The sequence below is a fragment of the Chlorocebus sabaeus genome, chromosome 5, assembly GCF_047675955.1.
Source record: "Chlorocebus sabaeus isolate Y175 chromosome 5, mChlSab1.0.hap1, whole genome shotgun sequence".
In the NCBI taxonomy this organism is placed as follows: domain Eukaryota; kingdom Metazoa; phylum Chordata; class Mammalia; order Primates; family Cercopithecidae; genus Chlorocebus; species Chlorocebus sabaeus.
Window position 1 is genome coordinate 45,442,613 of NC_132908.1, and position 22,918 is coordinate 45,465,530.

General features: G+C 47.0%; 1 long non-coding RNA gene across 1 annotated transcript in view; it reads left to right on the top strand.

Annotated features, from left to right (window-relative positions):
* Positions 1-10,443: 10,443 nt before the first annotated feature.
* LOC140711672 (uncharacterized) overlaps positions 10,444-22,918 on the top strand; it is a 130,602-nt gene continuing 118,127 nt past the window's right edge. The window contains exons 1-2 of the long non-coding RNA XR_012092943.1: positions 10,444-10,818; positions 12,125-12,379. This is a non-coding gene — a long non-coding RNA (uncharacterized lncRNA). The remainder of the gene's footprint in view (positions 10,819-12,124; positions 12,380-22,918) is intronic.

Consider the following 22,918-nt stretch of genomic DNA (forward strand, 5'->3'; position numbering starts at 1 on the left):
AGTGGTGGCTTACGCCTGTAATCCCAGCACTTTGGGGGACAGAGGCCGGGGGATCACCCGAGGTCGGGAGTTCAAGACTAGCCTGACCAAGATGGAGAAACCCTGTCTCTGCTTTAAAAAAATAAAATAAAATAAAATAAAATAAAATAAAATAAAATAAAATAATTAGCAAGGCATGGTATCCCAGCTACTAGGGAGGCTGAGGCAGGAGAATCACTTGAACCCTGGAGGCAGAGGTTGTGTGTGGTGAGCAAAGATCACGCCATTGCACTCCAGCCTGGGCGACAAGAGCAAAATTCCGTCTCAAAAAAAAAAAAAAAAAAAAAAAAAAAAAAAAAAAAAAATTCAGGAGAGTGATTTCTGTGAGGGAAGAAAGGGGATATGTTATGGGAGTAGCCCCAAAAGTGGGAGTTTGGGGGCTCACTCATGATCTTACCTGGGACTGGGGCAAATAAACCCTAACTCCTCTCCAGGTCTGTTTTCTGATCTGTAAAATAAAAGGCTACACGCAATTATTTCTAAGGCCTTTTCCAGGTTTTATATTCTCTTGAATCCGTGAAAACAGATTGTGGAAGATAAAGTGTTGAATTCCTTTCCTTCAGCTAAATATTGTGGCTATAGTAGTAGAGGCTCTGGGAATATTACCTCTCTACTTTTTAATTCTTCATCTATAAAATGTAGATAGCAATAGTATTTCCTATGGTGAATATTAATATAGTACCCAACACTGTAAGTGCTCACTGAACATTATTATTATTGCTAACTTAGCAATATATTTACGGCTCAATTTTCAGGAAAAATCTTTTTGTGGATTATGCAACCACAGTGAACTTGTGGGCCCAGGAGCCTGTGCCATCTGTGTACATCCCCACTAGAGGAAAAGGAGGCGGAGCTAAAGATGCCTTAGTTGGAAATACCAAGGGGGAATGGTCTCTGTAGCAGGATTTACCCAAGGTAAAACCTGTGAGAGTTCCAGCCTGATGGGGGTTTCCATATGTCTCAGAAACTCAGGTGTGGTCTCCTAGTGCCCCACCAAGAGGTGATTCAGCACAGGGAAGAGAACCACTAGGCTCACAGATCAACAGCTTCCTGCTCCCTGGGCTTTTCCCTTGATGTCCACACAACTGGCAGCCTTGCTCCATCAGGTAAATGAACTGGGATTGGCTGAGGCAGGTCAGGAGGCAAGTGTGGCATTGCTGATGTATTGCTTGCAGAACTGCAATCTATCAGTAAGGCATGTTGTCAACATAGCATGTTATTTCCTGCCTTATTGCACTCACCTTAAACGGAATTGCTATTGTTCAGTGATTGGACAGGGCTTTCCCCAGGGCTGGTTCCTGTTTGCTCCCAGTGACTTCCCTGCTTGCGATTCTTAATTGCTTAATTGTAAGAGGTGAGGAGGGAGGCTGCCTTGAAAAACACACCACAGTGCCTTCCTCTCCCCACTTCCCTCCAAAAAAATCCTACCCAAAACCAACAGAAGCAGTGCATACACACACCCTTAAAAAAATGCTGGGCCATGAAGCTGTGCTCATAAGTCACTGGGTTGGTGTATAATTGAAGATACATAGTTTTGGGAGGATTTCCCCCAGTTTTAATTTAAGACTTGCCAGGCTAGGTGTGATGGCTCACACCCATAATCCCAGCACTTTGGGAGGCCAAGGAGGGGTGTATCACTTGAGCCCAGGAGTTCGAGACCAGCCTGGCCAACATGGTGAAACTCTGTCTCTATTCAAAATATAAAAAGTTAGCCGGGTGTGGTGGCACATGCCTGTAATCCTAGCTACTCGGGAGGCTGAGGTAGGAGAATTGCTTGGACCCAGGAGGCAGAGTTTGCAGTGAGCCGAGATAACACCACTGTACTCCAGCCTGGGTGACAGAGCAAGACTCCATCTCAGGGAAAAAAAAAAAAAAAAAAAGACTTGCCAGTTCATATTTGGTCAGCATTTCCCTTTAGGGAACTCTCAAGGTTTCCTGAGTGTAAGGAACAAGGAGAAAGAGAGAGAGAGAAATCCCCTTTCAAGAACTCCCTTACTTCATGCTGTTTCTCACTCAACCACAACTTCCCTCGGTTAACCAGCCTTGCCTATCTGGCTGGCCTGACCAGCCAGGATAGTTGATGCCAGAGATGAAACCTTATGGATTCTGTATTCTAGATACTTTAGCTTTGTTTTTCCTTAACAATCTCGTAACAACCTCATGAGCCCATAAAATGGTGTGGAGAGAATCACTTATTCTTGCTTCTCATATTTTCAAGGACAGGAGGAGATTCCTATTCTATTTCCCAGCGGGGCCAGGTGTGGAGGAACATGTCTATCTAGCTTTCATCCCCCTTTTCCTCAAAGCAGGAGGAGGATTTCTCTGACTGGTAACTTTCTGAGAAGGTGCAGTGCTGGGTTGGACCATCCTATGGCCTGGTAATGGGCTGTCTGCAGTTGCTGTGTTAGTGACTGGGGGTAAAGTATTTTCACCTCAACCACATCCTCCAGTCTAGCTGTTGTCAGCAATGAAGATGACATTTTGATCTCTACCTGGCTGACATCTGCTTTTCTTCCTTAGTTCTGATCTCAGAAGGGGCAGAAAGAGTGTTTATTGGTCTCCTAAAACTCCAACAGTGGTTGCTATTGTTTTTCTTCCTGTTTCAAAGATGAGGAAACCAGCCGGGGGTGGTGGCAGGTGCCTATAGTCTCAGTTACTTGGAAGGCTGGGGTGGGAGGATTGTTTAAGCCTGGGAGTTCAGGGTGTGCCTAGGCAACATAGGGATATCCTGTCTCTTACCTGGCCCCCCCACAAAAAATGTAAAGTAAGGGGAAAAAAAGAGGAAACAGAAGAATAGAGAAGTTCTGGAATGTTCCACAGAGCTAGTCAGTGAAGTGGTAGAAATAGCCATTTGAATCCAGGCAATCTGACTGTATCCAAGCAGCTTGGCTTCAAAATGCATTTTAAAACCTTGTTTTCTTTCCTTCTTTCTCCCTAGTCTCAAGATACAACTTTGAGACAAGCCGTATATCTGTTTCCTGTCATGTTGACATACAGCCTCAGAATGGACTGTGAACCTCCACTCCCTATCCTTCCCCATTTCATGCTCCCATGCCGTATGCACATTTATTTACCCAAACGCTTGTCAAGCACACACCATGCTCACTTATCTGGTCATGTATTTCCTTAGAAGCTTCAGGGGCTGGATCTGTTGTGTGTGTGTGTGATGGAGTCTTGCTCTGTCTCCCAGGCTGGAGTGCAGTGGCGTGATCTTGGCTCATTGCAACCTCTGCCTCCTGGGTTCAAGCAATTCTCCTATCTTAGCCTCCCGAGTAGCTGGGATTACAGGTCCGCACCACCACACCCAGCTAATTTTTGTATTTTTAGTATAGACGGGGTTTCGCCATATTGGCCAGTCTGGTCTCAAACTCCTGACCTTAAGCGATCTGCCCACCTCGGCCTCTCAAAGTGCTTGGATTACAGGTGTGAGCCATTGTGCCCATCCAGGGGCTGGATCTTGACATGGACCTTATACCTCCAGAATTCTCTCCCCAGTCAAGGCTGAAATTTACTCCTGGCTACACTCACTCATGTTTACTCACGCTCACGCACTAGAAATTAACTGCAAGACTGGCTGCAGTTCATTTGCAACCTGGTCAGGCCCAGGATGGCATTAGCCCCTTCACCAAAGGGAACAATAATTCAAGATAAGCTGTTGGAGTGGATCGCACCACTGACCCCTCCTAGCCCCCTTCCTCTCCATTCCAAACCCCTCTCTCTTTAAAAACCCCTGCATTCCCTCCATAAATTGAAGGGTGGAAATTTTTGGAAAGAATCTTGCCCACTCCTTCTCTTATTAGCGTGGATGATAAAATCTCCTTATCACACTTTGTTCTTGTTATTCTGGCATTTTTGTACCAGTGGTGAGTAGACCCTTTGCTGGTTACATGAGTCTGCTGAGTAACCTTATGTGCTATGCCATAATGACAGCAGCAGCAAGCTTGGATATGCAGCCAGCCCCTTCTTCTGCCCTCATGCAAAGGTAAGCAAGAGAAGATCACCTGGTCTCATGACCAATCCCTTAGTCTTGGACCCTCCTTGCCGTGGGATGCTGTCAAAACCAAACAGACCTGCACAGGGAATGTTGCTCGGCACACCCAACCAATCAGATCAGCAGACGAAGATGCTTCCTGGCCAGCAGTGTCTATGATGGTGTGTCTTCCTGCGTTCTGTGTTTTTGGTACAGTCACATGTAGGGCCTTTGAGCAAGAAACAGTAATATGATCATTCTTCAACTACACACACAAGGTTTTAATAAATTTGCAAACTGTTCAACCTCTCTCATCCCCTGTCAACAGTACAAGCCACCATCATCTCTCTGACAACCATGAGGTCTCCCCATAGTCTTTTTGGCCTCTCTGTAAATGTCAAGAGCTACAACCAGTATGAGATTCAGATAAATTATTTACAAATATTGATGCTGCAGCCAGAGTGATCTTCTCAAATTGCAAATCTCATCTGTCAGACCCTTACTTAGGGTAAGGGTCCAAGAGCTTTCCCTCAGGGTCAGAATAAAATCCAAAGCCCTTGCCTTGAGTGGCAGCCCTTGCCAGACCTGCCTCCTGCCTGCCCTACCTCTGCTCCTCTCTGCACTGGGCCCAGCTCACACCATGGCAGGGCATTTGCACTCACTGTTCCTTCCTCCTGTTTTATTTATTTATTTATTGAAATGGAGTCTCATTCTGTCCCCCAAGGCTGAAGTGCAGTGGTGTGATCTCGGCTCACTCTAACCTCTGCCTCCTGGCTTCAGGCAGTTCTTGGGTCTCAACCTTCTGAGTAGCTGGGTGCACAGGCGTGCGCTACCACTCCCAGCTAATTTTTAGTAGAAATGGGGTTTCACCATGTTGGCCAGGCTCAACCTCCTGACCGCAGGTGATCCACCTGCCTCGGCCTCCCAAAGTGCTGGAATTACAGGTGTGAGCCACTGCACCCGACCACTTCCTTCTATTTTCTTTTTTTTTTTTTCTGAGACAGAGTCTCGCTCTGTTGCCCAGGCTGGAGTGCAGTGGTGTGATCTTGGCTCACTACCTCTGCCTCCTGGATTCAACAATTCTCCTGCCTCAGCCTCCCAAGTAGCTGGGATTACAGGCATGAGTGACCGTGCCTGACCGAGCCCTATTTTCATTTAGTTAACTCCTCACCCTCCAAAGCTCCATTGAAGAGTTATCTTGTCAAGAATTCATTCACTGGTCTCTCTGATGAGCCAAGTCTCCTGCTGCAGGCTCCTGGCACTGTGGCCCTGTCACTCGTGGCACCAGGGCCAGTTTTATGTGTGCTTGAGTGATGGGATTGACTCAGGTCCACCTCCACCATCAGACTGACAACTCTATGGGGGCAGTGATCTGAGGCTGAACTGAGCTTGACGTATTCCAGGAACAGAGGACAGGGCAGGATGCACCCCTCCAGAAACACGCAGAGACAGGATGAGACCAGGCTCTCCAGAATGTATGTGGTGGGCCTGTTACAGATTTTGTATTTTATCTTAAGTATAATGAGGAAATAAAAGCCTTCCCAGGTTTTGTTTTGTTTTGAGACAGGGACTTGCTCTGTTGCCCAGGCTAGAGTATGGTGGTGCCATTGTAGCTCATTGCAGCCTCAAACTCCTGGGCTCAAGTGATCCTCCTGCCTCAGCCTCTCAGTCTGAGTACCTGGGACTACAGATGAACATGACCGCACTTGACTAATTTTTAAATTTTTTGTAGAGACGGGGTCCCACTATGTTGCCCAGGCTGGTCTGGACTCCTAGCCTCAAGCAACCCTTCTGCCTTGGCCTCCCAAAGTTCTGTAATTGTAGGAGTGAGCTGCTGCCCCTGGCATTCCCAGGTTAAGCAGTGAATGCATCATCTAATTTATGCTGTAAGATCTGTCTCCCTTCTCTGGGGAAAAAGCGTGATGGAGGCCAGAGTAGACTGGGAAGAACATAGGTGCATATATATATATGTTTATGTAGAATATCTTCCATACCACAACAATTCCATCCAATCCCCTTTCTCAAACATGGAGGGGCTGGGTTTCCTCTCGGCATGGTAGCCAGTTCCAAGTAAGACTGTTTCACCAGCAAGCGTTCCATGAAAAAGGAAGTGGAAGCTTCCTTCTACTTCTAGCAAGAACACTTGCTGGGGAAATAGTCTTACTTGGAACCTGGCTACCATGCCGAGCGGAAGCCTAGCCCCTTCATGTTTTGTTTTGTTTTTGTTTTTGTTTTTGAGATGGAGTCTCGCTCTGTCACCTAGGCTGGAGTGCAGTGGCGCGATCTCTGCTCACTGCAAGCTCCGTCTCCCGGGTTCACACCATTCTCCTGCCTCAGCCTCCTGAGTAGCTGGGACTACAAGCACCTGCCACCACACCCGGCTAATTTTGTTTTTGTCTTTTTAGTAGAGACGGGGTTTCACCGTGTTAGCCAGGATGGTCTTGATCTCCTGAACCTCGTGATCTGCCCCCCTTCATGTTTGAGAAAGGGGATTGGATGGAATTGCTGTGGTATGGAAGATATTTTATATATATATATATATATATATATATATATATATTTTTTTTTTTTTTCCCTTCGCGGTGGCAGTATTAGTCTAGGTGCCAGAGGATGGGGGCTTGGACCAGGGAAGTTGCAGTGGGGAGGGAGTGGAGGAATCTGAGAGCTATTTTGGAGGAAGAATCTTTCCACTCAAGTGTGGAAGGCATGCTTCTCCTTAGCTGCAGGAAAAGCTCAATGTGTCTGCTGCTTCTAGTCTTTCATTCTCTCCCTTGATATATTTCCTTTGCATTTTTATTATCCATGTATTGAAACTCCTCTGACATTGATTCAAACTGCTACAACTGCCACAATACCGAGAGGAGCTATTTATAACATGCAGTCATCTTAGGTGGGAATACAGTTCTCTGCCAAGTGCTACTACAGAGATTGCCAGCTGTCTGCCAGCTCCCAAATGTTTCTAATTCAAAGCATTTTCCTATCACCCTGTACAGCTAGGATTTCTCAACAGGGGCACAATTGACATTTTGGGTGAGATAATTCTTTGTTGTAGGGGCCCGTCTTGTGAATTGTAGAATGTTTAGCAGAATCCTATCCTCTACTCACTAGATGCCAATAACAACCACTCCCCTACACCCAGTGTGACAAGAAAAACGTCACCAGATACTGTCTAATGTCAAAACTGTCCCCAGTTGAAAATGACTGGTCTACAGAGATAATTCAGAGAATTATCTGCCCCTAGGGCTGAGCTAATAATTCAGCATTTAGCCAGGTGCAGTGGCTCATGCCTGTAATCCCAGCACTTGGGGAGGCTGAGGTGGGTGGATTGCTTGAGCCCAGAGGTTCAAGACCAGCATGGGGCACACAGCAAGACCCCCCCCATCTCTGCAAAAGATCTTAAAAAATTAGGCTGAGCACGGTGGCTCATGGCTGTAATCCCAGCACTTTGGGAGGCCAAGGCGGGTGGATCACCTGAGGTCAGGAGTTTGAGACCCGCCTGGCCAACATTGTGAAACCCTGTCTTTACTAAAAATACAAAAATTAGCTGAGCATGGTGGTGTGCACCTGTAATCCCAGCTTCTCGGGAGGCTGCGGCAGGAGAAATACTTGAACCTGGGAGGTGGAGGCAGCAGTGAGCCAAGATCATACCACTGTACTCCAGCGTGGGTGAGAGAGCAAGACTCTTCTCAACAAACAAGAAAAAAGAAAAAAAAGCCAGGCATAGTGGTCTTAGCTACTTGGGAGGCTTTGGTAGGGGGATGGATTGAGCCTGGAAGGTTGAGATTGCAGTGAGCCATAATTGCACCACTGCACTCCAGCCTGGGTAATAGAGTAAGACCCTATCTCAAGGAAAAAAAAAAACAAAAACAGAGAATTCAGCATCCTCTTTCTACATACTCCATGGGGGACACACACATCAAATCTAATGAAGGCTTAATTAGTTAAGGGTTTGTGGTTGGTTGTGTGTCCACCAGAGTGACTGGGGCATTGGCCCACTGTCTCTCACTGCTTCTCATCCGCTCATCAATAGAACACGTTCTTGCCAGGCCTACCTGTCTTTAAAGCCCAGCCCACTTCTCACTTCTTCCATGAAACCTCCTTGTCCTACTCAACTTCCTGTGGCTGGTTAGTACAATTGAATAATTGATTACTTAATTGATTGATTCATTCATTCAACAAATATTTACTGAGCACCTACTAAATGCCAAGCACTATTCTAAGTTCTGGGAATGTAACACTAAACAAAGCAACGTCTGCTCTCATCAGCTTACATATGAGGGGGGAAGGCAGGCAATGAATGAATGAACAAGTGAATAAATGTTACAGTGTCAGTGAGCAACTGCTGGCAAATCTTCCCTCTAACAGCCCCAAGCCTCAGGCTGCAGAGGCCCTTGGAGGTGACTCTTCACTATAAGGCCCTGTCTGACCCACTCTCTTTAATTTACAGAAGAGGAAACCAAGAGCAAGAGGGGAAGTGCCTTGCCCACAGTTCCATGGTTGTCTTTTCCTACAGTGTAACCCAGTGCCGACACCTCTTCAAGCACAGGCTCACTGAAACTGTGTCTAGGGAAGGGCCACTCCACCTCCTCCGTATTCCCGTACTCACTTGTCTGGCCAGCTGCCCTGGGTCCTGCCTCCCTGTAGCTGCCTCCACAGCAGCAATGCACTGGGGCAGAGGCAGGAAGACCCCTCAGGAAGGTTGTGGGACAGGTGATCGGTCACCAGATACGGGAGGCCAGCCGGGTGACCTCTTGGGACCACCTGACCCTGTGATGCCATCAGCTTGGCATCGGACCTCAGGGGTGGGGCGGGCTTACAGGAAACCAGGCCTGTTCTATTCCTCATCTGTGTTAGGTAGTTTCCAAAGATGGTCCTCAGCAATTCCTTCCTTTCTGCATGCGTGTGCTTCTCTTTAAGAATCTGGGCTGGCCTTGTGACCTCATTGACTAATAGAATTCAGTGGAAGTGATGTTCCAGGACTTCGAAGATCAATGCTTAGGAAGATGAAAGCTTCGACTTCCTTTTTCTTGGAACACTTGGTAGTGAAATAGTCTTACTTGGAACCTGGCTACCATGCCAAGAGGAAGCCCAGCCCCTTCATGTTTGAAAGAGGGGACTGAATGGAATTGCTGTGGTGTGGAAGATATTCTATATAAACATATATACACACACACACACATATACACCTATATTCATTGCTTTTCCAAAACTCCCTGCATGCCTAATCCTGTACAAAGAACTAGGCTATGCACCAAACACTTAGAACAGTAGGTGTTCAGCAAATACTGATTGAGTGACTCTACATGAATGATCTCATTTAGGCCCAACAAACAATTCTATGAAGTAGGCATTATGCCCGTTTTACAGATTAAGAAACAGAGGCTTAGAGAGATTAATTAACTTGACTGCAGTCCCCACCACTGGAAAGGGACTGAGCCAGGACTGTCACAGCAGGTGTGTAATATTGAAGACTTCCCTGCACAATTAGAGGGGCAGAGACATGCCTTGGCTCCCCTTGAACTCTCCCACTCCCAAACTCATACCAGGCTAGTTTAGAGACTTGCCCAGGATCAATAATTGGGCCTTCTTGACTTAAAGAGCTCCAGGACAAGATGGCACAAATGGCTTTTCCATATTACAGGATTGTGGGACACACACAGTGAGGAGGGTGCTCCTTCTACTTGACCATGGGCTCTTGGTTCTCTGAAATAATAGGAGAGACCATTTGCACACTTTGTTACAAAACTATTGCATACCAGACTGGGCAACATAGCAAGACCCTATCTCTGTAAACCATAAAATAACTACCTGGGCATGGTGGTGGGTGCCTGTAGTCCCAGCTACTTGGGAGGCTGAGGTTGGAGGATCACTTGAGTCCAGGATTTCGAGGCTGCAGTGAGCCATGATCAGGCCACTGCACTTCAGCCTGGGTGACAGAGCAAGACCCTGTCTTTAAAAAGAAAAAAAAAGAAAAACAACTGCATGCACTGAAAGACACGGTTGGCCAGGCAATTCCTCCCTTTAACAGCCCCAGGTCTCAGGCTGCAGAGGTGCTTGGAGATGACTCTTCACTATAAGGTCCTGTCTGACCCACTCTCTTTAATTTACAGAAGAGGAAACCAAGAGCAAGAGGGGAAGTGCCTTGCCCACAGTTCCATGGTTGTCTTTCCCTACAGTGTAACCCAGTGCAGACACCTCTTCAAGCACAGGCTCACTGAAACTGTGTCTAGGGAAGGGCCACTCCACCTCCTCCGTATTCCCTGTACTCACTTGTCCGGCCAGCTGCCCTGGGTCCTGCCTCCCTGTAGCTGCCTCCACAGCAGCAATGCACTGGGGCAGAGGCAGGAAGACCCCTCAGGAAGGTTGTGGGACAGGTGATCGGTCACCAGATACGGGAGGCCAGCCGGGTGACCTCTTGGGACCACCTGACCCTGTGATGCCATCAGCTTGGCATTGGACCTCAGGGGTGGGGTGGGCTTACAGGAAACCAGGCCTTTACCCTTCCCCTTCAACTTACCAGTCAAAAATAACTCGCAGTTTCCGGAAGAATGTGCATCTTGCAAGAAGCCCTGGAATCCACTGCCGGGCACAGAATGTTGGTCAGGGTTCCCTTTGTTTGGCAGTGTGGAGCGAAACGAACTTGACCCCTCCCTCTCGGACTTTGCTTGACTTTCCTTTCACCACCTGTTACCTCATTTCGTTCCGAATTCCTGTTGGTTTCTGCGCTGGAATCCCTGGTTTTCCTCAAGTGTGGAAAACACAGCACTGATGAGATACCAGTTGCTTTTCAGCAGTAAACTGCCAGACTGGTAAGAAATCGTGACTGTTGTGTATTTATTTTTATAGTTCTCTTCTGTTTTGGTGAGAAATACTGGGCTTCTAGTTAGTATAGCAATAAACTGTTTCTCTTATATTTAGCTCTACTTATTTACGTATTTATTTATTTATTTTTTAATACAGATAACTCTTGTTTGTTTATTTTAGAGACAGAGTCTTGCTCTGTCGCCCAGGCTGGAGTGCAGTGGTGTGATCTCGGCTCACTGCAGCCTTGAACTAACTCCTGGGCTCAAGCGATTCTCCTACCTCAGCTTCCTGAGTAGCTGGGACTACAGGTGTGCACCACTACACCTGGCTAATTAAAAAAAATATATGGGCCCTTGACGTCAGTGCCCTGCTTGGGTCTCTTCCAAGCGTACTTTCCTTTCTTTCCTGTTCTGAAACCTTTTAAATAAACTTCCACTCCTGCTCTGAATTTTTTTTTTTTTTTTAGAGATGAGGTCTTGCTATGTTGCTCTCAAATTTCTGACCTCAAGAGATCCTCCAGCCTGGGCTTCCCGAAGTGTTGGGATTACAGGCATGAGCCACTGTACCTGGCCTACATTTAACTTTAAAAAGTGAGTTGAAGAAAAAAATAACTGAGTCATATTTCAGGTGACGTGGTACATCCAAAATCATGAAGGGGATGTAAGTGACTCAGCGTGGGAAATTCTCAGTTGGTGCCTCAGGACCCAGGACTCTGTCCCTGGGGTTGGGGTTGCTAGCAGCCGCAGGTCTTTGGGGAAGCCCGTGTAGGGTCTAAGACCACCGAGCTTGCGACCGAGTCCTGGCCCCTCCGCTCCTGGTGCTGCGCGGCCTTCACTGCTTCCGGGGCAGGCTTCCCCATTTCTGCAAGGCGGAGGGTCCTCCGCCCTTCCTGCGGAGACACTCGCTTTTTTAAAAAAAATTTTTTGTTACTTTTTAACTTTTAAGTTCTGAGATACATGTACAGAACGTGCAGGCTCGTTACATAGGTATACGTGTGCCATAGTGGTTTGCTGCACCTATCAACCCGTCATCTAAGTTTTAAACAACTCATGCATTAGGTATTTGTCCTAATGCTGCCCCTCCCCTTGCCCCCACCCACCGCCGGGACCCGCTGTGTGATGTTCCCCTCCCTGTGTCCATGTGTTCCCATTGTTCAACTTCAACTTCTGGACACTCGCTTTTTCACCGTCCTGCCAGCTTTGCTGCTTAGACCTGGACACAGAGTGCAGCGGGAAACTGTATCAGCTCTCACACATACCTATCAAGCATTTACTGAGCTCCTGCGAACACAGACACTCTTGCTCTCTCTAGGAACTGCTCCCGGTTCAGGGCGCCTTGAGTCCGTGGCGCCACCTGCTGTTTCCGCGGCGCCAGCGCAGCCTGCGAGGCTGTCCCAGCTCTTTCCACTCGAGCGCAATGGAGACTCCGGGGCCATCCGCGGCACGCAGAGCTTCTGGGAACCGGTGGCGAGGCCGAATTGGGATGCAAACCAAATGCACGTGGGTGACTGGCAGAAAAAGCCTCCCACAGATGGGAGGGATTTCGGAGGGAACCGAAAGAAAGTTGGTAAGCACCCACAGCCCCGAGCTTGGCTTTCTTTTTCTCTCTGACGAAAAAGCTTGGAAAGACACTTCCAGGCAACCAGGGTTGACTGGGTCTGCTGCTACCCGCGCTGCTTCCTCGAATGTGGAGAGAGCAGCTGGGGAGGTGGGGGAGTGCATCAGAAGCTCAGTAAAACGCAACGGGGACTTTGCACCTTCTTTTTGCTGCTTCAAGTGGAAGGAAGGTGATCAGATGTCAGAGTGGGGAGGGCGACTTCCTCCATCCCTACCCCTGCCCTCAGGTCACATGAGGGAAATTGCTCCCCAAAGCTCTCTTTCTTAAGACTGTCTGGCGATGACTTCAGAACTTCTCAGCATCTAGAACGACAACCTTAGCATGTCAGTCTGCCTGGGCCTGCCACCTCCCGAGGCCCAGAAGTGACACCCAAGGGCACAGGGCATCGCCACTTAGCTGTTCTCAGCTTTGATGTGCCCGAATTAAAGGGGCAGGGTGGGCCGGCGCGGTGTCTCACGCCTGTAATCCCAGCACTTTGGGAGACTGGTTGGGGGGGGGGGGCGGATCACGGGGTCAGGAGTTTGAGACCAGCCTGGCCAACACAGTGAAACCCTGTCTCTACTAAAAATACAAAAATTAGCCAGACATGGTGGCACGCGCCTGTAGTCTCAGCTACCCGGGAGGCCGAGGAAAGAGAATCACTTGAACCCGGGAGGCAGAGGTTGTGGTGAGCGGAGATCGGACACTGCACTCTAGCCTGGGTGATAAAAAGAGACTCGATATCAAAAAAAAAAAAAAAAAAAAAAAAAAAAAAGGTGGGGACAGAGTGTTAAAACACAGTGGCTCAGGTTCCATCCACCCTATTAGATTGTGGCTCAGTGGGTTTGGGGTGGAACTCCTGGCATGGATATTTTTAACAGGAACCCCAGGTGTTCCTGGTGCTCCATAGGTTGAGAACTCTTGCTCTGGCTTCCAAGGCACGCGCTTCGTCCAACATTCTTCCAAGTGCAGTGCAAAATAAGAGTCACTGTGAACTCACAGCGCTCTTGGGCTAGATTCTGTGCTCCTTGCTTTACAAGAATTCTCATTTAATGCTCCCAGGAATGCTTTGATGGGCATCATTTTCATGTGCATTTTGAAGAACGGGGAAGCCTGGGCAACATGGCGAAACCCTGTCTCTACTAAAAATACAAAAACTAGCCAGACATGGTGGTGCATGCCTGTAGTCCCAGCTACATGGGAAGCTGAGGGGTGAAGATCACTGGAGCCCAGGAGGTCAAGGCTGCAGTGACCTGAGATTGAGTCACTGCACTCTCCAGCCTGGGCAACAGAGCAAGACCCTGTCTTGAAAAAAAAAAGGGGAGACAAAGGCTTAGAGAACTTACTTGACTTTTCCAATGCCCGTAAATGGCAGGGACGGGACTTGAATTCAGTTCAGTCTGATTTCAAGCACATGTTCCCCTTTTTTTCTAACTCTTTCACAGTGTAACAAGTCTCTTTACTCAACTGAAATAGACATCAATGATGTATTTGGGCATAATGATTTTTTTTTTTTTCCTAATTTGACTTTAAGTTCTGAGATACATGTGCAGGATGTGAAGGTTTGTTACGCAGGTATACATGTGCCATGGTGGTTTGCTGCACCTATCAACCTGTCATCTAGGTTTTAAGCCCCACATGCATTAAGTATTTGTCCTAATACTCTCCCTCCCCTTACCCCCCACTGCCTGACAGGCCCCGGTGTGTGATGTTCCCCTCCCTGTGTCCATGTGTTCTCATTGCTCAACTCCCACTTCTGAGTGAGCACATGCAGTGTTTGGTTTTCTGTTCCTGTGTTAGTTTGCTGAGAATGATGGTTTCCAACTTTATCCATGTCTCTGCAAAGGACACAATCTGACTTTTTTATGGCTGCATAGTATTCCATGGTGTATACGTGCCACATTTTCTTTATCCAATCTATCATTGATGGATATTTGGGATGGTTCCAAGTTTTTGCTATTATAAATAGTGCTGCAATAAACATACGTGTGCATGTGTCTTTATGGCAGAATGATTTATAATCCTTTGGGTATATACCCGGTAATGGGATTGCTGGGTCACATGGTATTTCTGGTTCTAGATCCTTGAGGAATCACCACACTCTCTTCCACAGTGGTTGAACTAATTTACACTCTCACCAACAGTGTAAAAGTGTTCCTATTTCTCCATATCCTCTCCAGCATCTGCTGTTTCCCGACTTTTTAATGATCACCATTCTAACTGGCGTGAGATGGTATCTCATTGTGGTTTTGATTTGCATTTCTCTAATGACCAGTGATGATGAGCTTTTTAAAATATGTTTTAAAATGTCTTCTTTTGAGAAGTGTCTGTTCATATCCTTTGTCCAATTTTTAATAGGGTTGTTTGTTTTTTCTTGTAAATTTGTTTAAGTTCCTTATAGATTATGGATATTAGACCTTTGCCAGATGGATAGATTGCAAAAATTTTCCCCCATGCTGTTGGTTGCCTGTTCATTCTGATGATAGTTTCTTTTGCTGTGCAGAAGCTTTTTAGTTTAATTAGCTCCCATTTGTCAATTTTGGCTTTTGTTGCAATTGCTTTTGGTATTTTAGTCATGAAGTCTTTGCCCATGCCTATGTCCTGAATGGTATTGCCTAGGTTTTCTTCCAGGGTTTTTATGGTTTTAGGTTTTACATTTAAGTCTTTAATCCATCTTGAGTTAATTTTTGTATAAGGTGTAAGGAAGGGATCCAGTTTCAGTTTTCTGCATATGGCTAGCCAGTTTTCCCAGCACCATTTATTAAATAGGGAATCCTTTCCCCATTGCTTGCTGGTTTGTTGAAGATTAGATGGTTGTAGATGTGTGGTATTATTTCTGAGGCCTCTGTTCTGTTCCATTGGTCTATATATCTGTTTTGGTATCAATAGTCTTGTAGTATAGTTTGAAGTCAGGTAGCATGAGGGCATAATGATTTTTAAATTAATTTCTAAAATAGGCAACACAGGGCTGGGCGTGGTGGCTCACACCTGTAATCTTAGCACTTTGGGAGGCCGAGGCGGGTGGATCACAAGGTCAGGAGATTGAGACCATCCTGGCCAACATGGTGAAACCCTGTCTTGACTGAAAATACAAAAGAAATTAGCTGGGTGTGGTGGCCAGGTGCCTATAATCCCAGCTACTCAGGAGGTTGAGGCACAAGAATCACTTGAACCCGGGAGGTGGAGGTTGCAGTGAGGTGAGATCGTGCCACTGCACTCCGGCCTGGTGACAGAGTGAGAATTCATCTCAAAAAAAGAAAAAATTACATAAGTATTAAAATACATTTGTAACAATGTGAATATACTTAACGTTACCAAACTGTAGAGTTGAAAGTGGTAAAGATTATATATTTTATGTTTTTTTTATACCACAATTTTTAAAAAGGCATTCAGTGGAAGGGTGCCCACAGATGGTAGGGATTTTGGAAGGAACCGAAAGAAAGTTGGTAAGCACTCACAGCCCCAAGCCTGACCTTTTTTTCTCTATAACATAAAAGCTTGCAAGGGCACTTGCCCTGTGCCCTGCTTATTCAGTTAATCACTTAATTGATCATGCTGTCATCTTTTTCTGCATAACTCCCCGAAGTAGGTGCCATTATTATTCCCTACTTTGAGATGAAGAAAGTAAGGCACAGAGAGGCTGAGCAACTCGTCAGGGTCACACAGCTCCTGACTGGCAGATTGTGAGTCCGGGAGGTTTGGCTCCAGGAGCTGCCCTCCTTTCCACTCTCTGCTGCCTCCGGGACCTTTTCTCTTTGTCTTGGGAAGTCAGGGAGGGAAAGCTGGGCCATGTTTACTTTAATTCAACATAAAACAATAACATTTGATCTAGCAGAAGTGTATTGTGTTTGAGTTCCGGCTCTGCTAATAATTAGCTGTTACAACCTTGGGACAGTTACTTAATGTTTTTGTTTATCATCCATATAACGGGAACAATGACACTGGTTTCACAGGGCTGTTGTGCGGCTGGGTGAACCGGCATGCATGAGGAACTTGGCTCACTGCAGCCTTGACTTCCAAGAGGTCGCCAATTCCATTTGCCACATATGGGCCAGGTCCTCAGAGTATGGAGCCCGGAACCGCAGCACAGACCCCACCCAAGAGCTTGTCAGAAATGCACAGTGCTGGCTGGGCGCGGTGGCTCACCCCTGTAATGGGAGGCCGAGGCGGGCGGATCTCCTGAGCTCAGGTGTTCGAGACCACCGTGGGTAACATGGTGAAACTCCGTCTCTACCGAAATACAAAAAATTAGTTGGGCGTGGTGATACTCGCCTGTAGTCCCAGCTACTCGGAAGGCTGAGGCACGAGAATCGCTTGAGCCCCCGGAGATGGAGGTTGCGGTAAGGCGAGATCGCACCACTGCAGTCCAGCTTGGGCTACAGAGCTAAGACTCCGTCTCAAAGAACAAAAACAAAAACAAACAAACAAAAAAGAAATGCACAGTGCCAGACCCCATCCTAAACCAGCGGAATCAGAATCTGCATTTTCACAAGGTGCCCAGGTGAGGCGTAAGCGTGCTACAGCGTGCTACAGCCCGAGAAGCCCTTCTCTACAGCAGTGGATTCAATCACCTTCCACTAGTACCGCCTGCTCAGTTATGCCCGTGGTGTGGGGTTGGGGCTGGGCAGCCCAATTTTACCAGCTGCTTCAGCCTATTCCGAGGTGTGGGGATCCAGCTACAAGAAAGAGCAGAGATAAAAGAAGGAAGCAGTTTCATCACTTTTGATGTGACAAAGAGGACACGTTTTTGGCTGGAGTTCTCGGACTCTGTCATCTTTTTCTGGGTTCTCCTTCCGTCCTGACTCAACTTGGCATTTTGAGAAATGAAACTTAAGCTACTCAGGAAGGGTGGCTGGAGACAACAGTGCCACCTTGTGGCAGCAGCCTGGCATTACCGTCCTGGAAGGCGACTGTTTAAATGGAAAGCACTGTGATAATAGGTCAGTCATAGAGAAATCTCAGTGAGCCTTTATTATATGCCAGACGCCATGCCAAGTCTTCTTCATGGATTTGTTTATTTAAAACTCACACGAGTAAGAAGTAGGTACTATTATTATTCCCAGTGTTACAGGCCTGGAGGAACGGAACTTGAGAGAGAGGGAGCTATGCTCATGAGCTCTGGGTAGTGAGGGCTGGAGCTGGGGCCAACTTGGGCAGTCTGGCTTTAAAGTCCATGATTCCAACACTTTTTCTTTTTTTCTTTTTTTTTTTTTTTTTTGAGACGGGGGCCTCACTCTGTCACCCAGGTTGGAGTACAGTGGTGCAGTCTCGGCTCACTGCTACCTCTGCCTCCCAGTTCAAGCGACTCTCCTGCCTCAGCCTACTGAGTAACTAGGATTTACAGGCACGTGCCACCATTCCTGGCTAATTTTTGTATTTTTAACAGAGATGGGGATTTCACCATGTTGGCCAGGCTGGTCTTGAACTCCTGACCTCAAGTGATCAACCTGCCTTGGCCTCCCAAAGTGTTGAAATTACAGGTGTGAGCCACCGAGCCTGGCCTGATACTTACCTTTGGATATATTTCCTTTGTAATAAAAGAAGGACCCCTTTCTGGTGGGGATCCCCAGATTTTAGACTCTTTAGACCTGTGCTGACTGGAAGCAGGAAGCCCTGGATGGGGACCCAGGGACCTGGGCTCTGGTGTTAGCTCCCTTCTCTCCTACCCAGGTGAGTCCTGGGCAGTCATTCAGTTTCTTTGTCTGAGTTTGTAGGTGGGAGATAATAATATTTGACCTGTTTGCCTTATAGCATCTTTGCAAGAATCCATGGAAAACACACAATTGGAATTAAAATTGTATAGCAGTGGGAAAGACAAGGTAGTGTCTGATATTCTTAGCAAATAAAAGGGTAAAAAGATGTGATTTTCCCTGATACCTCAAACCAACTGCACTTGAATTAATGTAGAAACAGAAAACCAAATACCCCATGTTCTCACTTACAAGTGGGAGCAAAATATTGGGTACATAGGACATAAAGATGGAAACAATAGACACTGGGGACTCTAGAGGGTAGAGGGAGGGAGGGGCAAGGGTTGGAAAACTACTTTTTGGGTCCTATGCTTATTTCCTGGGTGATGACAGAATCAATCGTACCTTAAACTTCAGCATCGTGCAATATACCCATGTAACAAACCTGCACGTATATCCTCTGCATCTAAAATAAAAGATGAAATTAAAAAAGAAAAAAAGAGATGTGGCCGGGCATGGTGGTTCACGCCCGTAATCCCAGTACTTTGGGAGGCTGGGGCGAGTGGATCACCTGAGGTCAGGAGTTTGAGACCAGCCTGGCCAACATGGTGAAACCCCATCTCTACTAAAGATGCAGAAAATTAGCCAGGCATGGTGGTGGGTGCCTGTAATCCCAGCTACTCAGGAGGCTGAGGCAGGAGAATTGCTGGAACCTGGGACGTGGAGGTTATAGTGATCTGAGATCATGCCACTGCACTCCAGCCTGAGGAACAAGAAGAAACTCCTTCTCAAAAAAAAAAAAAAAAAAAAAAAAAGAGAAGAGACGTGATTGTGCCACGTTAACAATGAACCCTAAACTCTCAGCACTTCAAAAGAACAGAGTGTCTTCCTCACCCCATGCTGTGGGTCCACTGCAGGTCCACCAGGGCCTCTGCTTGTCTTAGTCACTCAGAGGCCTCGGGTGACAGAGACTCCATCTCAGCACATGCTTCTGTTACCCAGCAGACAGTAAAAAGAGGATGGGGACCACGGACTGACCTATCTGCTTCTGCCTAAAAGTGACACATGTCATTTTCACTCATATTTCGTGGGCCAAAGCAGATCACATGGCCGAGCACGCGCTCAAGTGAGTGGAGAGGTGCAGCCCCACCATGTGCCCAGAAAGAGAACTGAGCATCTGAGACCTTTCTTTCTTCTTTTCTGCTTTCCCCCTTCCCTTCTTCCTGCTTTCCTTCCCTTCTTATTTACTAAGTGCCTACTATTTAGATGATGTATCCTTACTGGGATTATCATTTGTTATTTAAAACATTTAAATAATAAATTTAATTTGTCTTGTTATTTATTATTTACTTTTTTTTTTTTTGAGATGGAGTCTTGCTGTGTCACCCAAGCCGGAGTGCAGTGGCACGATCTCAGCTCACAGCAACCTCTGCCTCCCAGGTCCAAGCAATTCTCCAGCCTCAGCCTCCTGAGTAGCTAGGGTTACAGGCATGCACCACTGTGCCAAGCTAATTTTTATATTTTCAGTAGAGATGGGGTTTTGCCATGCTGGCCAAGCTGGTCTCAAACTCCTGAGCTCAGGTGATCCATCCACCTCGGCCTCCCAAAGTCCTGGGATCGTGGATGTGAACTACTGTGCCTGGCCTGTTTTTATTTTCTAAAGATGGGGTCTTGCTCTGTTGCCCAACCTAGAGTGTAGTGGCTATTCACAGATACTATCATAGCTCACTGCATAGCTCACTGCAGAACCTGGGTTTACTGATGCACACCACTGCACCCAGCCTCACTGGGATTATAAAATAAGACAAAACTCCAGTCCTCAAGGCTCACATGATCTCATGGCAAAGTCAGAAAAGCTGACTGAGGTCAGCACAAGCTGATATGTGAACACAGATATGAGGCAGCTCACCCAGCTTGGGGTGAAGCTAAGGAAGGCTTCCTGGAGGAAGTCCCCAAGGAAGATAGGAACAAGCCTGGTGAGAGGCAGGGGAACCTGAATAGTGCGGCTCATGCCTGTAATCTGAGCTACTAAGAAGGCGGAGGTGGGAGGATATCTGGAAGCCAGGTGTTCAAGACCAGCCCAGGCAACATAGCAAGACTCTTAAAAAAAAAAAAAAAAAGATGCAGGGAGATCATTTTCAGTGGAAAGAGCAGAAGATGTAAATGTCTGCAGGAGAGCTCTGTGGCCAGCAGTAAGATGTTCTGCAGGCCTGAGGAATGTTGGGGAGGGTGGTGCGAGGATGAGCAGGCACAGCAGGAAGTGGGACCAGACCACTTAAGGCTTGGGGGCCATTGGAGAGTGGATTTTGTGAGAAGGCCATGGGGGCCATAGAGAGGCTGGTTAAGGTTTTTTTTTTCCCCCTCCCTATTTAGCCTTGACTTGAAACTCATAAATTTGTTTTTTTCTGAGACAGGGTCTCACTATATTGCCCAGGCTGAACTCAAACTCCTGAGCTCAAGCCATCCTCCTGCCTCAGTCTCCCGGGGTACTACAGGTGTGAGCCACCATGCCCGCCTGCCAAAGAAAGGTTTTAAGCAGGACATTAACACAGTGAGGTCCTCTCTCTGTAGGGTGGGTTGGAGGGGAAAGGATTGAGAACAGAGAGACAGCACTTTGAGAGGCTGAGGCAGGTGGATCACTTGTGGTCAGGAGTTTGAGAACAGCCTGGCCAACATAGTGAGATCCCATCTCTACCAAAAATACAGAACTTAGCTGGGCATGGTGGTGTGTGCCTGTAATCCCAGCTACTCAGGAGGCTGAGGCAGGAGAATCACTTGAACCCCGGAGGCAGAGGTTGCAGTGAGCCGAGATGGCACCACTGCATTCCAGCCTGGGCAACAAGAGCGAAACTCCATCTCAAAAAAAAAAAAAAAAAAAAAGAAAGGAAAGATAGAATGCTGATGCCATAGCTAGAGGGAGATGACAGAGCCTGAAACGCAGGTAATGTTTGGGAACATAGAGAGGATAAAATTGATCAGAGAGGTGATATGATGCAGAGGCAGCCTATAGGACTTGGTTTTTATGGAAAGTGGGAGTAACATTGAACCTTAAAGATGTCTGGGTTTCAAATGGTGTGGAATGGCTGAGGTCTATTATTCATTCAGGATACTTATTAATGTCTATCATGGGTTCTTTCTGGGTGCTTGGAATACACAGGTGGTAAAAAAGACCAAAAAAAAAAAAAAAAAAAAAAAAAAAAAAAAAAAGAAGAAGACAATTCCCTGCCCTTGTGAGGTTGATATTCCAGTGGGGAGCAGGCAGTAAATACCAAATCTAAATACGTACATTATAGAGTATATTAAAAAGTAGACCACATTGGGGGAAAGGCAGGGAAAGAATGGTCGGGAGAGTTGGGAAGGGAGGGTTGTCGGTATTTTAAGTAGGGCAGTTAGAAAAGATCTCATTGAGGATGGGCTGAGTGGCTCACACCTGTAATTCCAGCACTTTGGGAGGTCAAGGCAGGAGGATTGCTTGAGCTGAGGAGTTCGAAACCAGCCTGGGCAACATAGTGAGATATCGTCCCCACAAATAAAAAAATTAGCCAGGGTGGTGGAGCACTCCTGTGGTCCCAGATACTTGGGAGTCTGAGAAGGGAGGATCATTTGAGCCCAGGAGTTTGAGGCTGCAGTGAGCTATGATTGCGCCACTGCACTCCAGCCTGGGCAACAGAGTTCAGAAAAAAAGGACAAAAAGAAAAGAAAAGATCTAATTGAGAGGTGACATTTCAGAAGAGTCTTGAAGGAGGCAGGAGTAATGGAGAGGGTGTGTTCTTCACTCCAGAGGCTAGACTGAGGGAGGAGGCAGGCGGCGTGCACACCAGTTCCCAGGAGAGATGTTTCCCTTAGGTGGCCTTCCATGACATCCACCACACACTTAACGCTTCCATCTCATTTTCCAGGACTCACATACACGACCATCTCTGTCTCCAGGGAAGACTGGGCCATGCAGGGAGGGGAGATGGATGCCAAGCCAGGCGTCTGCTCCCTCAGAAGGTGACGGTTGAGCTGGGTGTTGGTGAATGAATGCACAGGCTCATTTCAGTGAGTAGAGATGATGAGGGGCATTCCAGGCAGAGGAAATGGAACGTAAAGGCAGAAAGGAGTGGAAAAGAATGTCTGGGAGAATACACGCTGGATGGAGTGACTGGAAGAGAGAGAGAGTGTGTGTGTGTGTGTGTGTGTATGTGGGGGTAAGGGTGAAGCAGACACAGAGGTCACAGACTCAGATGCTCTCAGAGTTGAGGCAGGAAGTGAATGAAGCGGACAGAGATTAAGCAACAGGGAACTGTGGAGACTGTGGCATGTTGGTGTGCTCAGCTCCCATCTGAAGTAGGTAGCTGTGATTTTGCTTCAAGTCATGTAAGAATATAGGACCAAGGGGGCTTGATAGTCTAATTTCTTCTGAGCAGCCAGGAATCTAGATTTTTATATAAAATCCTCCAGTTTTAACTAATTAAACATTTTAAGCATGCTAAGTGAACATGTCGGTAGCTTGGACATGGCCCATAGACAACTGGTTTGTGTGGGGTAATATAGAACATAAGGGGGTGGACCCACAGTTCGTTGCTGGAATCAAGCTCAATAAAATGTCTCAAAGGGCAACAGGGGCAAGTTGAAAAGGAGGAGGCTAGTTAGCCAGTTAAGACTGATCACTTTGTCTCAGGGTTTCGTTCTAAGCTTTGTTGGTTTAGAAATTCTGCCAGGCGCAGTGGCTCAGGCCAGGGGTGGTGGCTCACGCCTGTAATCCCAACACTTTGGAAGGCTGAGGTGGGCCTATCACTTGAGGTTAGGAGTTCAAGACCTGCCTGGCCAACATGGT